The 17,612-nt window shown below is 41.1% G+C and overlaps 1 long non-coding RNA gene and 1 other non-coding gene across 2 annotated transcripts; both read right to left on the bottom strand.

Moving 5' to 3' along the window:
• Positions 1-6,413: 6,413 nt before the first annotated feature.
• Positions 6,414-14,484, bottom strand: LOC103632437 (uncharacterized). The gene is made up of 3 exons (XR_002748905.2): positions 14,135-14,484; positions 12,534-14,050; positions 6,414-6,861 (listed from the first exon to the last, which is right to left on the bottom strand). It is a non-coding gene; the product is annotated as an uncharacterized lncRNA (long non-coding RNA).
• A 2,117-nt stretch (positions 14,485-16,601) lies between these two features.
• On the bottom strand, positions 16,602-17,276 carry LOC103633911 (uncharacterized). The gene is made up of 2 exons (XR_002263500.2): positions 17,158-17,276; positions 16,602-16,865 (listed from the first exon to the last, which is right to left on the bottom strand). It is a non-coding gene; the product is annotated as an uncharacterized protein (transcript).
• Between the last annotated feature and the right edge of the window lie 336 nt (positions 17,277-17,612).

The following is a 17,612-nucleotide window of genomic DNA, read 5'->3' as shown; positions in this document are numbered from 1 at the left end:
CTTTCTGCTTCCTCCCTTTGTCTTGGTTTGGTGCTGGCATCTGCCCTGGCTGATTTCGTGGGCCATTCTTGGCATAGTGGCCTGCATTGCCACACGTGAAGCATTTGTTTCCATTCCCTTGGCTGAACTATTGTTGCTGCTGAGATTGATTGTTCCTTGGAGCAGGAGCGGGAGCGAGGAGACGATTGGGTGCCTGCTGCTGCTGTGGTGGCCTGATGACCCATCTCCCTGCCTGCTGCTAGAATCCTCTGCTCTGACTATTGGAGACAATCCCGAATCTCTGGGGCAGAGCTGAAGGTCCTGACATTGGCCCCTTCCTCTTCTTTTATGCTCGGTGAGCTACAATACAGTCTTCTTGTAATATGGCAAGGTTGACCAGTTCATTGAAGCTGTCAGCCCGAATAGTGTTGAGGCTCTCACGCAACTTGGTGTTGAGTCCCCTGCGGAAATGGTCTCTCTTCTTTTTGTCTGAATCTGCATGATAACCCTCATACTGGCACAGGTCATTGAAGGCCTAGGCATACTGTAGCACAGTGTGGTTTCCCTGAGTCGAAGCCAAGAACTCATTGAGCTTGCGGTCTAGAATCCCTACTGGAATATGGTGTCCCCTGAAAGCCGTCTTGAATTCCTCCCATGTCACCTCATGGTTAGCAGGTAACATGGCGCGGAAATGGTCCCACCATGTCCTAGCAGGTCCTCGAAGCTGCTGTGCGGCAAAACGGGTCTTTGTGTCGTCAGGGCAACCTCCCGTGAGGAGTGGGAACTTTGACACCACAACCCTTAGCCATACGTCGGCGTCTAATGGATCCTCTGCCTTGGTGAACAAGGGCGGCTGCGTGCTCAAGAACTCTTGATAGGTTGCCGCGGTCGGAGGACGTTGCGGCTGGCCTCCACCATACTGCTGAGGGTGGGGCTGGCGCTGCAATAGCTTCCACAGAATCTCATTCTACTGAGCCATTAGCTCCTGCACCGTGGGAGCTGGAGGAGGTGGCAGGGGAACCTGCTCGTTCTGACTGCGATGCTGCCTAGCTGCCATCTGAAAACAGAAATTTTTGCCAGTGTTATCTCGACTCATGGTTCCAACACGATCCTTTATATTATGAGAATAAAATGTCATGACATAACACTGAAACCAAACGAGAATAACATGTTGCATTCATTTCATTACTCATAAAAGTTTTCCCTGGGTTACAACGTTTTAGGGGAATTTACCTATAATCCTAGTCCAAAATCTGATGCTAAACTAAGCTAGCGTGGGTTCTTGTCCTCCTAATATGTCAAACTAACCCGTCAACCCTGAGTGGTAGATGCAACGCTAGATGCGGGTGAAGGGGGCATTCCGGAGGGAGTCGCATTTGGACCTAGAGCTAGCTCTAATTCCTCGGGATCCTCCTCTCCCTTGCTTCCTACCTCGTTTTCCTCCATGTCCTAGTGGTGCATCTCCAGTGGTCGTTGGCTTCTTCAAGTTCCTCCTGCACATCATGGAGCTAGATCTCTAGGATATCAATGGTGTTATCCCAGATTTCCACCTGCTGCTCTAGGGTTGCGATGAGCTTGCTCAACTGTTCCACCTGTCGGTCTTTTTCCACCAATTTCGAAGACAAGTCAACCACGAAGTCCTCTCAACTATCGAGGGTGATCTTAGTAGTCTGAGCAAGGTTAGTGAGGTGTGCCATGGCGTCACTTTGTAGGACTTGTTGGCGATACAGTGCGCTCATACACTAAACAGTGATCCTCCTAACATGGTCGGGATGCATGGCCCACACGTCCTTCACGTGGCTCACTCTGTTGCACCACATGGGGTCATCCCTCTTCTCGGCGGGGAAGAGTCCCAGTGGGTGCATCACCATTTCCAAGGGATGGTATCCGCAGAAGGTTGTTAGGGTCTTTAGTGCTGCGGCCTTAGTGGTGTCGTCCGCCCTAAACCCGATAGTCTCGGAATCAAGGGAACGCCATCCAGGCTGTAGAGGGTGAGCTTTCAGAGTTAGCCAAACCCGACAACGTGGCACCCGATGCTCCTCGTACAACTGCACTGTGTAGAGAGGGGGTGTAGGGTAACCGGCGGAGCAGAGCACCTCCACAAGATAGAGGGAAAACCCTCGTGGGCAAGGTAGTCGAAACTGAAACGGGTGTCTCCTCCATTGGCAGGGGTGGGTGAAGTCATCTGTGAAAGAGGGTTAGATGTAAGTGTTATGGCAATGGAAGGGAAAAATGTGTGCCTAGATTGTTAAAAAGGAGGTGGGTTAGATTAGGTTTGTCTACTCCAACTCATGTCATTATTCATTATTAACACTGCCTGATAAGTTCATGATTAGATGCACTTTTCCTTAGTTTCTAATTTCTTCATGTTTTATAATGCATGCATGCTGGAAAGAACGTCTTCTCACGATCGAAGGGGTGCTTCTAGGGCATCCCTGTTATTCTAAGACTGGCCTATATGGCCTACTTATATAGCCACCTATTTTCCCCACTGTTCCTAAGGCCTTTCGTCCTAGGTCTAGTGTTCTAGTCCTGAAGATCAAAACTGGTTTCTATGCAAACTTTATTTTTGAAAAGTTGGTATTCATGACTTATTGATTTCTCTGTAGTGGTACTCGCTCCGATACCAGCTGTGGCAGAACCGTCCGAATTATTCCAGCTTAAGTGCCCAAGACTCGCCTTAGAGGCAACGACGCACTTAAATCGGAATAAACCGTCAACTCCTTGCTCAGGGATGAGCATGTACTCTCCGTCAGCGAGGTTGCAATCTAAATGAATACAATGAATAAGAGATATGTATGCCATGGTATGTAAATTAATAATTGAAATACGAGGTGAAGTACTTAAGTTAGCAGGGCAGGTTTTAGCTCCATTATTTAAGGTTCTTGGGGTATACTTGGCAATTAGAAGTAGGTGTGGTCAATCTCGGAAGTTGGATTAAGCTTGTACTCAACAATCCCTCTATGTCTTAGTGATGATTAAGTAAGGTTCTTGGCTGAAGCATTTATAACTTAACTTAGTACTTTTTATTCATGCTTCTTGGATTAGGTTTGAACTACAACATAGCTTCAAAGTTTCCAAAAATTATGTAAAAATTATAGTGCCTTTTCACTGGTTTGCATAACTCAGTCTCAAAAATTTAGGCTTAAAATGATAATGGTTTTCACTGTACAAAAATATTAAAATTTAGGGCAGAGGGGGTGCTTTGAACTACAACTCTCTTCTAACAGTGGATTTTGCCCTAAGGTTTATTTTTGCTGGCATCTAGGGGTAACAATAAGACTTTGTACCAAAGTTTAGCCAATGATACCTACTGGTCATTTTATTGTGATTTTCTAAAGTTTTAGGGCCTAATGGTGCTTTCTACTACTACTACTACTATATTTGAAAAATGTCAAACAACAGATTTCCTAATTTTCCTATCTTCTTCTTTGCGCAAGAGCAATCATTCTAGAAGTTGGCTAATTTTGCTCAAAGGGAAGGGGGTAGAAATTCTTGGAATATATGGTCTTTTTCATGGGGTAGGGAGTGAGATGTATTACATCATATTTTTATCTTAGTTTCATATTTTTCTCTGGTGGCTTACATCATAAGTAATTGGGTAAAAATTGGTTTGCTCACTGTTTCACATTTATAATCTTTCTTTTGATTTATTTGAAATATTGGCTAAATCCAAGTTCTATTTGTTTAACTCACTTATTGTGATGGTTTGGGGTGTTTACCATTTTTATAGTGGTATACTAGTAGTTAGAGGTTTACTGATTTTTTCTTGCCATTATTGTATTTGCCCTTATATTTTTAATCATGGCTTTTCTTGATTTCTTAATGCCAAATAAAATTATAACCTTAGATTAGCACTAGACTAGGGTTCCATATATTTTTCCTAGGTTCTATATAATTTAGGTACACTAGGAAAATTATGGTCATTCTCTGGTTTTTATTTTCTATCACCTTTTTCATTTTTCTAAAGTTTGGGCAGAAACAGTCTTTAATAGACATTTCTGGTTTATTCTTGTATACTGGGGTGTTCAATATTTTTAAACAATGTGTATACTAGGTGAGCATATCCACAAATTTTCTCCAGTTTAGTAGAGAAGTATTTCTATTTTTCTCTATATTAATAAGGTTTGGACAGTTTTCTTATTTAATTCAAAACTCTAAAAATTAGTATAGAGAACATGAGGTTTTGTTTGATAGTGCATAAATCACAGAGCCTAACAATATTTGTTTGACTAACTTCGGATGAGTATTCTTTAAGTTATTCATTTAACTAGTTTGTTGCAGATTTAAAGAATTGAATTTCTAATGGAAAAAGGAAAATCTACTTTGCGCTAGGGTCCCTGGTATATTTTTCATGCATCTCTTACAAACAGGTCCTTGGTCTACTATTCCACCGAGTCTCTGACAATGCAGAAAACCCCCTAGGGTAAATCTAAACCTAACCCGCGGTCCTACCCCTATTGGAATAGTACTCGCGATGGAGAAAAGGGCGGTGGGGCTTACCAGCGGCGAGCTAGCTCCGGTGAGCTGTCCAGGGAGGTCGGGGAGGTTACGGCGGTCACGTCGAGGTATGGGTCGGCGTCGGAGATGGCCGGAGTTGGTCTGTCCTCGTGCGCATGGGGGGAGTTCATCGGCGGCGAGTGTTCCGGCCTGCTCACGGCGAGATAGTTCAATTGGTTGGCTCGGGAAGCTTTACCAATTGATGCAGAGGCGGTCTACGCGAGGAATTGGAAAATGGTGCAGTGACTTACCTGGTCCACGTTCGCGTGTGAGCGGAAGAAGTCCGACGACGGTGATTCGGGGTTTTCGGTTAGGTTGCGCTAGGTCTGAGGGCTCGAGAAGCTTCATGGGTCTCTGGCGAAGCTAACCGAACTGCTGGTGTGGACTGGGAGCGGCTGGGCTGAGCTGGCCGTGGTGGCTGGAGCTCGGGCGGCTTGGCGGGCTGGGAGAGCTTCCGGTTCGTGGCCAAATGCTCCGGTGATGAGCGCGATGAGTGTGCCAAGCTGAGGCGAGGACATGCAGGGGCTATTGGCCTTTATAGGCTCAAGCACGAGGAGGGCGCGGCGGACTTGACCGTGCGCTGGGGCGAGCGCGCGCGGGTTTGACGAACGCCGCCGTGCCGACTATGGTCGAACACGTGTGTGCGTTTCTTCTGCCTGAGTTCTTGCGCAAGTAGTCCCTCATCCAAGCCTGCTCTTGGCTTGGTCAGTGAACAAAACCTCTTCCCCTTTCTATAAGCTACCGATTATGTGTGGGGGTCAAAGGATTTGGCCTACTGGTTCCAAAGATATGGAGCTCTCAAGTAGGGTCTGTCTCACAGCCCGAGGCCAAGGCAAATCTTTGGTTTTGTCGTGTCTCGGGTCCGAATCCCAAAGCCATCTTCATATATGTGGTAGAGGGGTTAGTTTAGCACACATTTCACTACTAAAAAATCACCCTAATGCCACGACAGATATTGCAACAACAATATTTTTGTTGCATTAGATGTTAGTTATTGCCACAACCTTTAAAAGTGGTTGCAATATATGGACCATTTTGCCACCATTTTTGTGCATTGCGATAACCATGGCTTTCGTTGCAAGAGTAATGTGTTACTGCTACCACTAGAACAGTTGTTGCAAAATTACCCTAGTGCCACCCCGGATAATGCAACAACACTAAAGTTGTAGCAATAGGTGTTAGATATTGCCACAACCTTTAAAAGTGGTTGTAATATATGCACATTTTTTGCCACTTCTTTTGTGTGTTGCGATAATCATAAGTATTGTTGCAAGAGAAAGATGTTATTTCTACCACTAGAAAAGATGTTGCACAAGCACCGTATTGCCACACTGGATATTGCGACAGTAGTAAATTTGTTGCATTATGTATAGTTGTTGTCACAACCGTTAGAACTAGTTGCAATATATGCACATTTTCGCCACTATTTTTGTACATTGCAATAGTGATGACTTTCGTTGCAAGAGAACAATGTTATTGCTACCACTAGAAAAGATGCTGCAATGGCGGTTATGCCACATATTTTCTTTGTTGCGATAAACTTAAATTTCATTGCAAAATGTTGTTGCCATTTGCAAACAAAAATAATTTGATTGCAATTTGTTTGTCAATTCACAACGAATTTAATTTGTTGCCATAATTTATCCTTTCATTGCAAAAGGTTGAAACTATTAGATATTGCATAAAGATTTCAAGTCTGTTATATATGTGCAAAAGCAATGTCACGTTAGTGTAAGAAACGTTTGATATTCTAAAGGGAAATAATTCTTTTCACATAATTTCAAATTTGATATATACATCCATTCCAAAAATAGAAACTAATACAAGGAAAAGTAAAGGCAAACAATTCTTTCTAGATAATTTCAAAACTGATATATATATATATATGCATTCCAAAAATAGAAACTAATACAAGGAAAAGTATCACGACAGTGTAAGAAATGTTCAACACTTTCCAAACATTGTCACATATATACAACCAGCGGCCTCCAAAAGTAATGTACAAATAGCAACCAAGCCGCCTACCACCTATGGGTCGATTAATTAGGACGATAGAAACCTCCAAAGGCGTGGTGTACAACTAAAGGCCTCAGGTACACACACAGGTAATTAACACTCTCCAACGCACACCAGGAACTGCTCTCCTCTAGCCGCCCCTCGTGCCTTTTTCTATAGCCGCCACGAGCACCTGCTCAATTTATTTTCCAACAACAGTAGGACCTGTTGTCCTCTTACTGCCCCTCATGTGCCTTTTCTCAATGCTCTCTGCATACGTCAGGACCCCTCACTGCTTAGTTTACCTTCCAACACAGCAAGGACCTACTCTGCTACCATCAAGACCCCTCACTGCTCAGTTTATCTGCCAACGCATAGAAAGATTCACTGCAAGAGAAAACATGATACATGACCATCAGGTGACAAGTAATGATCAAATCAATAATTAGCAGGATAAGGATAGCAACAAATAAGCAAGTGATGGCAGACCTTGTAACAAATATATGGAATTAGATAGTATTACATTGCGTTATTAAATCACAGGCCTTGTCACAAATTGTAATGTTTTCTATGGCTTCAGTTTCCCTAGCTAGCAGATAATGAACCAATCCCAAGTGATGCCAACAGTGCCAGCTACTAAAAAATCACCCTAATGCCATTATACACCTCATTGAGTTGTTTGGTGAAGACATGACAAGGTGGACAGCAATGAGATCCCCAATACCGGTCAATTGTCTTGGCAGTAAGGTCAGCTATAGGAATCTAAAACAAACATTGTTGGCAATTCAAACAAAGTTGCATCAAGAGTAGCCGGGTATCTTGAAGCTAAGAAAGCTGATAAAGGTGTAGGGTGTTTAGGTGTACAAGGTCAATAAAAAGAAATCAGGAGATCTACAAAGGTGCAGGGTGTTTAGGTGTATAAGGTCAAGGTAAATGTTAAATGTGTAGCATGCAACATAATTAGAATAATGAATGTGTTATTTTTAGGAGTGCGCTTAAAGAAAAGATATGACCCCCAACTACAAATGATAAGAACTAATTGAGCAATAATTTCACACCATAACGCAATCTAATAAAAGGGTGAAAACGTACAAAGAAAAACTAACTGAAGCCATGGAATCAACATCATTTGTTGTTCATGTTTGGCGTTTTTCTGGAATCATTTTCATCATTTTCAAACTCAACATGATTGTTGGCAATTTAAAAGTAAGATGGAATATTAGATCGCTCTGATGTCAGTCAGCAATTGAGGACAGTTTGATTCCAGTATATTTGACTTGGTTCTTGGGTGCAGGTTCTAGGCATTAAAAGGGCAACATCAAGGAAATTATTTAGAAGTATATAGGTGAGCATATATATATATATATATGAATAACATCAAGTTATGATTTACAAAATACCTACACATCAAGGAGGGGTTCCAGTTGTCAATAACATTTGAATGGCTGGAAATCACTTAGCAGCTACACATCAAGTTATCTACATATATACCACAAACATCTCATGTCAACTTGCTAACAGGAGAGTAAATAGGATTTTGAAAACTGTGTTGTTGCTAGTGACTACATATTGCATGAATTAATAACTTATCATTAAACTTTAAAGCTCAATACTGGTTATGACTGAAAATCAGTTTAACTTTGTTTTTTTTTGCTACAAGGCTCGACTGGTGATTTTAATCTTTGACTAGAAAGCCATGTCTCAGAATAGTAGGAGTTGGATGCGCATGCACTTCACGACAAATGAGTGGCAAACAAATTTCAGAAAGTTCATACAAACTACATTTGGTGGCACTGCTAGAGGAGAAACTGCACCATGTCCATGTTCAAGATGTCGATGCATGTCATACAGAACACAATCTCAGGTTCAGAGTCACTTGGTTATTAGAGGGTTTGATGAGAGCTTCATCGAAGAAGGAAACCAAGAAAATGATTCAGATGAGGGCAATGCTGCAGTAGTTGTCAATGATGATAAAACAGGTGACAGTGGTTCTGTGACCGAACTAGTTTCAACGCTAATCAGTGGTGCTATACACGAAGACATCATAGGAAATATTAATGAAGAGCCAAATGCAAAAGCAAAGGCATTCTTTAATCTGTTAACAGAGGCAAAGAAGGAATTGTATCTAGGTTGCAAGGAGGTCACTAAGGTATCTTTTATAGTAAGGCTCTTTCAGATTAAATGCATGTTTGGTCTTAGTAAAAGTGCATTAGCGGCCGTACTTCAGTTGTTTCGGCTTGTTCTCCCAGAAGGCCACTGTGTTCCGGACACATTGGATAAAGTACAAAAGGTTATTCATGATCTTGGCCTTGACTACCAAAAGATACATGCATGTGTCAATGATTGTTTGTTGTTTCGGAAAGAATATGCAGCCATGGATACATTTCCAACATGTGGTGAGTCTAGATGGCAACCAACGATTTCTGGTCATCATGAGGAGGCAACCAACAAGCGTGCCCCGCGGAAAATCCTAAGATATTTCCCAGTTATCCTCGATTGCAAAGGTTGTATATGAATTCGACCACATCTGAATATATGCGTTGGCACAAGGAGGGCTTAGTCCAAGATAACAAAATGAGGCACCCTGCTGACTCTAAGGCATGGAAGCATGTAGATAACATATACAAAGATTTTGCTACTGATCCTCGTAACATTCGGTTGGGTCTTGCATCTGATGGCTTCAATCCATTTGGGATGGTCAATGTTGCGTACACTATATGGCCTGTCATTTTAATCCCTTACAACTTGCCACCTTGGTTGTGTTTGAAACAACCTTTCTGTGTTGTCAATGTTGATACCCGGTAAAAACTCTCCAGGAAACAATATTGATGTATATTTGCAGCCTCTGATTGATGAGCTCAAAGACCTTTGGGGAAAAGGTATTGAGACATGGGATGCCAAGGAGAAGAAGAATTTTAATTTGAGAGCAATTCTTCTCTGGACAATTAATGACTTCCCAGCATATGGGATGTTATCTGGCTAGAGCACAAAAGGCAAGTTTGCATGTCCATACTGCCACAAGGATACCGACTTCTTATGGTTGAAATGTGGATCCAAGCATTGCTACATGGGACATCGTCGATTTCTGCCTATGGATCATAGGTGGCGCTAGAACAAGGCCAGTTTCAACAATACTGTGGAAACAAGGGAGCCTCCAGTGCCATTGAGTGGTGAAGGGGTTCTGCAACAGTATGAAAGTTTTGAGCAAATCACTTTTGGGAAGTCTACAAGGAAAAGGAAGCAGCGTGAGGAAGAAACTAGATGGCACAATTGGAGGAAAAAGAGTATTTTTTTGAACTACAATACTGGGAAAAATTGCTCGTAAGGCATAATTTGGATGTGATGCACATTGAGAAAAACATTTGTGACAGCATATTGGGGACTTTGCTAGGTATGGAAGGGAAATCTAAGGATGGCGAGAAGGCTCGACTTGACATGGAGCATTTAGGCATCAGGAAGGATCAACACATTGTGCTCGGGAATGGAAAATACACCTTGCCATCAGCACTTTACACATTGGGTAAGGATGAGATGATATGGTTATGCCAATTCCTAGAAGGCGTGAAGATGCCTGATGGTTATGCCTCTAACATTAAGAGGAGTGTGGATGTGAACAAGTGTAAGGTGTCTGGTCTAAAAACTCATGACTGTCATGTTATTTTTTCAAAAACTATTACCCATTGCAGTTCGCAATGTTTTGCCAGAAAATGTTGCTCTTCCATTGATTCAGCTTAGTAGGTACTTTAATGCAATATGTTCAAAGGAGTTGAGTGCTGAAGATTTAGAGCAGTTGAGCACCTCGATTCCTGAAACCCTTTGTCGGCTTGAGATGATTTTCCCACCAGCCGTTTTTGATATAATGATTCATTTGTCAATTCATCTAGCTGAAGAGGCTAAACTTGGTGGACCCGTGTGCTATAGATGGATGTATCCAATTGAGAGATATCTACGTACTCTTAAAGCCTATGTACGGAACAAAGCTCACCCTGAAGGCTCGATAGCTGAGGGATATATATTAGAGGAGTGCATGACATTTTGCAGTCGCTTCTTGCAAGACGTGGAAACCAAGCTTAATCATGCAGACCGTCATGAAGCTGCTGTTGTGAATGAACCACCATCTGGCTTAAGCGTATTTGCCAACATTGACTACACTAAGAAAGGATTCACTGTCGAGTCACTTTCTAGGAGTGAGCTGCAACGAATGAGGCACTACATATTACAAAACTGTGATGAGGCTACTCCATGGATAAAGTAAGATCTTATTTCAAAATCTATATTTTGATACTATGCATTGGCATGTTTCATAGAATTTGAATTACCTGAAGCCCTCTTTTAAAATATTGTAGCGAGCATATGGACGAACTAAAAAATTAAGTACATGAAAAGTTGATCAAAGGCACAAGGAACAATTTGTAGGCTGGTTCGAGCGAAAGGTGGGTTATGAGTAATTTGTTTTATTTGTAATGTCATCCACTAACTGCTGCTCAGTATTATATTTGCAAATAACTTAAACATGTTTTGTTGGATGCAGATCAGCAAACTAAATCAACAAGGGAAGACAAGTGACCTGCTCTACACACTTTCACAAGGACCAGACCATCGGGCTCGTGTTTTCAACACATGCTTCATCAATGGATTTCTTTTTCGTACAGAAAAGATAGAGCAGAACCTATGCACACAAAATAGTGGTGTTGTTGTGAAAGGAGATGAAAGCTCTGGTAATATTGACTGGTATGGTGTGATTAAAAAAATTATTGCACTAGATTTTCCTCAAGGTAAGGAAGTTTTCCTCTTTCAGTGCAACTGGTTCCATGTTCCTACTGCCAAGAACAAAGGACGAGGCTACCAAAGGGATCAGTATGGAATTATTGATATTGATAAAACTCGGTTGTGCTATTTAGATGAGCCTTATATTCTTGGTTCACAAGCTGAGCAGGTGTTTTATGTCAATGGTACAAAGAAAAAAGATTGGTGCACTATTGTAAGAATGAATCCCCGAAATCTGTTCGCCATGCCAGAATCTGAAAATTCAGAAATTGATCTTGATTCCCTGCACATGGGATTCGAAGGCATGAGTGTTTCAAGCAGCGATGAAGTATTGGTGAAGTGGAGAAGGTCTGACATGGAAGGTGTAATCGGTGATGCTTGTGTCATTGAGAAAGCACTTGCTGAATTTGTGGAAGAATCACATGATATTGGGTTAGCAGATGAGGAGGACGAAGAAGACAACACATACATTGATGATGGATATGTAGCACCTGTGGACTCGTCACGCGACGCAAACGATGATGATTTTTTTGTTTAAAAGAAAAGTCACAGACTATTGGATACGAGAAAGATGTTATCCGAGGTTGGCACACACTGAATTGAGGCAAACGCGTACAATCGCGTAACTATTACATATCCAGTTCTGATCAGTAGATTTTGGTTGTCATGACTTTAGTGGACAACGGCTGATTTTTTTGATAAAAACGAAATTATGACTTCTTCATATGTATAAGATTAGATTGAAGATAAACTTTATATTAAATTCTATAATGAATAACATTAAATTCTATATGAGGAGCTCTTCCAACAGCAAGTCTAAAATTCTATATGAGGAGCTCTTCCAATAGCAAGTCTAAAATTCTATAATCAATAACATTAAATTTTTGAGATCTGGTACATTTTTATTGAAAACACAATATTTTGTTTGTGAAACAGTGCTTGATTAGTATAAATGCACAGAACGCGACAACGTAAGCAACTGCAATATGACGAGCGCTGACCTCAGAAACCTCGCCCCCTCCGGCTATACGCACACCTCTCAAATGGCGTTGCGAAGCCAATCCATATCATATTTTCCCTTTGCAGATTTGTCGAGCACATCCATACCCTAAACCCTAAACCCTAAACCTTCCCAATTTCAAAATGCATCCCATCAATGTATTACTATATTGTCGAGCACAAAACTTCGGATGTTGCCCCTACATACATATTTCTGTGCATACACATTCTTTGTTGTTTTTTTAAAAAGTTCATTGTCCATTGGAAATAGATATAACAAGTCTGATTCGTACCTTCTTAATTTCGCAGTCCCATTCATCATATAGAAACATTGTAAATCCCTTCTACTGAAACTGCAACTTCAAGGATATCAGGTATGGTTTCCTTATCTACGTTACCATGCCCATTGGGTAGATAAAAAGACAATACATATACAATCAATGAAGAAAAGGTACTTGAATGACACCATGGCAGCATATATTCAATAATGCTCAACTACTGAGGTATATGTCACAGTGCAAACAATACAAAGCTTTAATATGCTATAAACTGTAACCAGCTAAAAAAATATGCTACAAACCGACTCAGAATAAACTAGAAACACAATCCTAATACACTAAAACATATTTTCTCCTTTATATTAAGTCAATCAAAGTTACAACACAAGGAAGTATATAACAATCTCAAACAGTGTAGTATACACTCACTTTCAAAAGTTTCTATACACTGAAATAATGAAGACCTTTTGTAAGAAACCCAACAAAAAAAACGTACCAAATCCACGTGCAACATCATACTATGATTCACTAGCTTACTGAGTGTGTAATGTATTTGTATGCGTTGTGTGATGCTATATATACGGATATCGCTTCAAAGCAAGCGCTCACTGTTGTACACATTCAATGCTTGACAGGAAAATTTCAATATGTAGTTAAAAGATCACATTGTTGTTGTTGTTGGCATTTAACCAGAAATTTTGTTCTTCTGGTATTATTATTTCTGTGCACGTGTTTTTGTTTCTTATTACGAATTTAAATTAATATTTATGTGCATCTATCATGCTTTTTATGTATAACTTTTTCGTAGAGTCTCAATACTCTCAAACTCTTGAAATGGGCTACCTGACTAAATAGTCCATAAGTAAAATTTATAGCACCTCGCTATTTTTTCATGATCATTCATCAACAGGTTCAAGCAAGAACCCTTACGCATCCGAAAAGAAACTACCAAAAAAACTTCCCAAAACTAGATATTGCCTTCTAGGCTTCTACATGAACACTCTATGAAGTTCTAAGGTGCTTATTTTATGCACACGGTATAATTATGGATGTATTCATGTTTAACCTTAGAAGAAATTGTGTAAATATAAGAAACTAATTTCAGAAGATGAAAAAGACAGAATTAGCCCCTTCTCTACCTTTGTAAAATGTGTATGAACAGCTTACTGAATTATCTCTACAATTGCAAAATGTGTATGCACATCTTCTAAACGACATAATACTGTAATTATCATTTACATTACATTTTTATCCATGTACACTTTTTATCCATGCGTGCAATTTTTTATCCACGCACGCGAGGCGCGCAACCGTTACTAGTTATTGCAAAAGACGATGATACGTATGCTCCTGCCCCTCTAAGGGACAGGCGGAGGGATAGGGTTCGGGGACTTGCCTGGACCCTGGAGAGAGGAAGCCGACGATGGGACGTCGAGCTCGGCAGGCGAGTTGTGTAGCATCAGGTGGACCTGCACCTTGAGAACGGCGGAGGGATAGGGTTCGGGGACTAGCAACTTAAGGCACATTCAAATCTCCAAAAAAAAGAAGAGCCAGATTAGAAGACTACACAAGCAACATCGGCTTTGGGGGTTCTGAGGGGGAGCAGCGATACTCACGGAGCCGGTGACGGCTAGGACGACGAGGGTGATGCGCGCCTATTCAGCTCCTTCGCTTAGGCCGGATGTCGTGATTCGGGATGGAATCGCCGCCTCCTCGATGGATCTTTGCCGGCAGTCTTCAAATCAGCCCTGAGATTCCCACCGGGCAAGGAATCTCCCTCCACGGAAGGTCGGAGTGGCCGGAGGGGATGGCAGGAGCGCGGGAGACGGAGCGAGCGGATGAAGAGGGAAGGGGGACGGCTCGCGGGAATGGGTCGAGATAGACTGATGAAGATAGCAGGCAGATGCGTCGATACTCTCGATGCCCACGATGGCGATCGATTTGCCTCCGTGTGTGCTTGCACGCGTCCTCCTCGATACATTAAAAACATCAGTATCGTTGCTACTCTCTCGTTTCCTGTTAGTCTGAGAAGAGGAAATGGAAATTTTAAAACAAAAACACAATGTTATTTCTATTTTTGATATTTATGAATTACCGACTGTTTGTCGACTGTTTGCCGACCGTTTCCGAGTGTGTTCACCATAACAATCACCAAATTCATGGATTCTTGCTCTACGATAAAAGCAAGAATACGAGTTTGCATAACACATTCTAATAGTTCTTCAAATGGATTTGCAAAATTTAGTTACTTACTATCCAGTGTGCTCTTTTTAGTAATTTAGTCAGGTCCGGCGTGCTCTTTTTTATTTCCCTTGCAATGAGGCAGCCAGATCCAATACGCGTGACACAACTTTCGCCTCCACCATCGGACCGCCGCTCACCCATAGGTCACGTCGCTAGATGTCGCTTCCCAACACGTCGCGTTGACCAATCTTTCCTCTTTGGTTGGATTTATGCATTGCACCAATCTATTTGTTCTTTTTTAAAAGGAAAGTGGTTGTAATACTATGGTATTTCATTCAAATGACTGTTGCTGTAATAATCTTTCCTCTTTGGTTGGATTTATGCATTGCACCAATCTATTTCTTCTTCCAACTCCTCTATAAAATAGCTTTAATCCTATTAAATAACTCATTTGTGTTATGGTACAATTTTTAAGTAATTAGGACAGCTATTATATTAATTAAAATGTTTATGTGGTGTGAGAGGAAAGTGCAAAACCTATATTTGTTTATGAAAAACACGTGAAAAAGTTAGACAGATATGTACCATACAAACTAAATGGAATCCACTGTCGCTGAGTTCTGATGCTTGTTCCCTCCTTGTAAAATGGAGAGGAAACAATTTAGTTAGGTTCCATTGAGAGAGTGATCTACACGCTTAAGCTTCTACCAGTTGAGTGTCCGTGCGTTGAAACGGAACCGTATAATAACACGATAACTTATGTATATGTGTGTTATATTGTTAGAGATATGTGTCCATGTGTTGCAAGTGGAGGTAGTGCAACAGTCCAAGATCTTTTCTCTATAAAACCATGAGTCGTACAAGAATACTCAAAATGAGCAATCCTAGATTAACTCCATATTAGCATTATTGTAACGGTCCAATATTTTTCTCTAGAAAACCATGAGTCATACAGGAATACTAAAAAATGAGCAATCCTAAGTTAACACCTTATTAACACTATTGTCTTAATGAGCAAGACTAAAAATGCAAAGATCCCATTTCTGAGCTAATTTCTTTGTTGTATAATTCTTTGAAGAGTTAATCTGTGACTTGCATAGCCTTATATGTTATAAAAACTATGAAATACATGTCCAATACTTTATACAGGTTTCTACACATAGAATACTGAGCTATCACTAACTAAAGTTTCCTCAACCAAGAAAAATTAGGGTCAGCTATAGCTAAAAGAAGAGCAACAGGCCAACAAGTATTTACTTACCAACAGTTTGATCGTCCCAAAATCGCATGTCTCCCTGAGTTATATGTTAAGCTAAAAAATCCAGTCAAGTAAATTTTGCAAACTGAATGTGAAGAATATGGAAGTTAGTAGGTTGACGATAGAGGTAGTTTGTTTCAGTAGTGATAGCCTAATAATCGAGGCAGTTTGTTTCAATAGAACGTTGCCATCTTGCTCGTCCCTCCACCCATTCCTCCTTCACTGCAATACATGCAAAGATAAATGAACACCAAACCCAAATCAATTTGGAACCATGAATGCGACACAGAAATGAACACACCCTAATTTCCAAAATAAATCCAACAGTTTAAAAAAGTAATTATGACATAAACTTGATATGGAAATAGAAGCTAAGCATTAGAATCCTTGCTAGGCCATTTCTGTGTCGCATTAGTTTTTTTTCTCTTTGAAAACAGGTTACCCCGCCGGAGGCACTCTGATCCCATCTCTGGTTACAGAGCAACCTGATTTCATTACCATGTGCGTGTTGAACCAAACATGTGACAAATGGCATAGCGCATGCAGTTCGTTACCATTTGCGTTGTCACAGCCGAAAAAAGACAGTGCATGCAGTTCAGTGATAGAGAAGGAAAAAAGGGACTTATTACTGATCTCCACTGTGAGATACCAGCAAGGCATTCTTTTATTACAGGTGGCCGCTGACAGATTTCTCAGAGCTACTCATACAGTAACGCAAGTACGCAACAGGAGTTTCTTCCTCGCAGCTTCTCACCAGAAAAGCCTACACAGCACAGCAACATCTCGCGCGGTCACTGGTACTGACTGGCGAGCTGGCCTTCCTTGACGATGTAGTTCTGCACCGGGAAGTCCTCGCCCTTGAAATACCTATCCAGCATGTCCCTCACACCATCCGCATACCGCAGCTGTATGAATTGTTTGTTTGCCCGCAATAGTCAGTAGCATGCACGAGAACGAATAGCAAATACTCATCATGAAAAATGCGCTATCAGTGTACATGTCGTCAAGGTCTCAAGGTACACAGACACACTATTAGCTAATTGTTCCAGTTCTCAGTACGATTTTAATCCAGTAAAGCCTTAAGGTGATTGCCATTCTATTGAGTTCTGCTAATGCATGAAGCAGAGACCTAGTGTCCTATGAGGTATTAGAATTAGATAGATTTTCAAACTCAGGTAACAAAACTCAGAACCTGACCTGCACATCAATTGTAGTCCCAGAGATGTGAGGGGTCATGGCATTGTTAGGCATGTAGCGCCAGGGGTGATCCGATCCTTTGGTGCTGGCTGTGGGAACCACACATCACCACCATATCCTGAGAAATGGGAATGAGATGCTCCATGTTACTACAAAAAGTACCGGTCAATGTAGGAATATAGTCGCATTATTTCCCTATTCTTCAGATAAAATGTAGGCAGGGTGTCTTTTCAGGAAAGCAAAAAGGAAAACGGCTCATTTGAAGTTTTCATACTGAAGCCACGGAATACAAAGCATGCCAAGCTTAAGGAAAATAATATTAATTCATGGACCCCTTCAGTAGAATCAGACTAACTTATGTAGCAATACTGTTGTGTAAAGAGACAAAGAAAACATATTAACGTAGTAAGTACCATCAATGTGACCGCTAGAACATGCATCTGCGACTGCTTGAG

The sequence above is a fragment of the Zea mays genome, chromosome 7 (genome assembly GCF_902167145.1).
Source record: "Zea mays cultivar B73 chromosome 7, Zm-B73-REFERENCE-NAM-5.0, whole genome shotgun sequence".
Classification (NCBI taxonomy): domain Eukaryota; kingdom Viridiplantae; phylum Streptophyta; class Magnoliopsida; order Poales; family Poaceae; genus Zea; species Zea mays.
This window is presented reverse-complemented; position numbering and strand designations above follow the sequence as displayed.